Genomic DNA, 1558 nt, shown 5'->3' on the forward strand with positions numbered 1-1558 from the left:
TCAAGTTGGTTGACGATGGTTTTCCGGTAAGTTTACAGCATGGCTTGGTTCAAACGGTCGCTTTTAAGGACAAGCGGGCTAACCCACATTTCGGGGGTTTCCAGAAATCTTGACCTTTACCAAAAGTGGGGATTGCCCTACCTATAGGAAAAGTTTGGTTTCATTGGTGTGTATATTTGTTTGGTTATAGAGAAAACTCTTCTTGTGTGTTAAAGAAACTGAACAAGGGGCAAAACTTTAACTTCGATTTTCTAAAAAAACAGCATTTTTCGGGATAGTTCCCTTGTGCTTAAAAGCGACCAAATATTCCAGTGTTTTGTCATGTGCTACCGATTACCTTTTTGTGGATATGAAAAGATCAATAATAGGCAACCCAACTTAAATCGATCAAACATAATTCTAATTTTCGTGAGATCAGAGATCGATATATCCGGCTCGGCCCGTATACGTTATGGTTGAGGAAACTGATACAGTTTGGAGGTGACACGTCAAGAACACCTATTCTCGATAGTCGACGATACCTGTTCTTGATAGTCGACGATACCTGTTCTCGATAGCCGGCGATATCTGTTACCAATAGACAACGACACACGATCTTGGCGTCCAACGATACATGTTACCGAATGCCGACGATACCGTGTTCTAGACAGCCTACCTCTCAATAATGATGCAGAAAAAAGAACGCGGGACGAAATGATCAACTGCTAAACTGAAAACAAACACGTTTGTTTTTTAGGCGATCGGGACGCGCGATCGAGCCGATCGGCCGATCTCAGCCATAGTGGGCACCCCGTATTACCAAAGCCAACGAAACGCGTTCTCAATGGCCAACGATACCTGTTCTCTGTTGTAGCCAACCGGCGATACGTGCTCTGGATAGCAGGCGATGCCAACGCCATGTTCTATACACTATACAGGCGATACCGTGTCCTCTATACAGCCGACTACTCAATTATGCAGAAGGAAGAGCGGAGGACAAATGGATCCGTCAGTTTCCCCCATGAAACCACGACATGGTCGGGTTAACCAAGACTCGAACTCACAACCCTAACCTTAGTTGTTTTTGTTTGAGTGGAGGTTTTACGGCGCTCGCAACTGCATAAGGTAATATTATTAGCGCCAGAAGATTAGAGGTGATACAAGAGAGTAACCAACATGAAAAAAGAAGAAGGGGAGATAAGGACAATATATGATGATTGATAGGAAAGAAGAAGCAAACCACACCAAGGCACCCGCCAACCACCCACAACCCTAACCTTCGAAAGGAGACACAGTGGTGGCCGAGAGTCTGCGAGCTAGCCCACGTTAAAAAAACGATGAAAATCTCAAGCAAAATCGGCACTTCGGTGTTAAGGAGGGTGCCAACTCGCATGTATTTTACATAACCGCTCCGTAGTTTGAGATTTTTTAAAAAAGTTGGACGTTGCGTACTGGTGATCAATACGGATGTAAAAGTTTGTTGTTGTTTTGTGTGTGTGTGTGTGTGTATGTGTGTGAGTGTGTGTGTGTGTGTGTGTGTGAGTGAGTGTGTGTGTGTGTGTATGTGTGTGTGTGTGAG

This window comes from Aplysia californica, unplaced genomic scaffold (assembly GCF_000002075.1).
Source record: "Aplysia californica isolate F4 #8 unplaced genomic scaffold, AplCal3.0 scaffold01185, whole genome shotgun sequence".
Classification (NCBI taxonomy): domain Eukaryota; kingdom Metazoa; phylum Mollusca; class Gastropoda; order Aplysiida; family Aplysiidae; genus Aplysia; species Aplysia californica.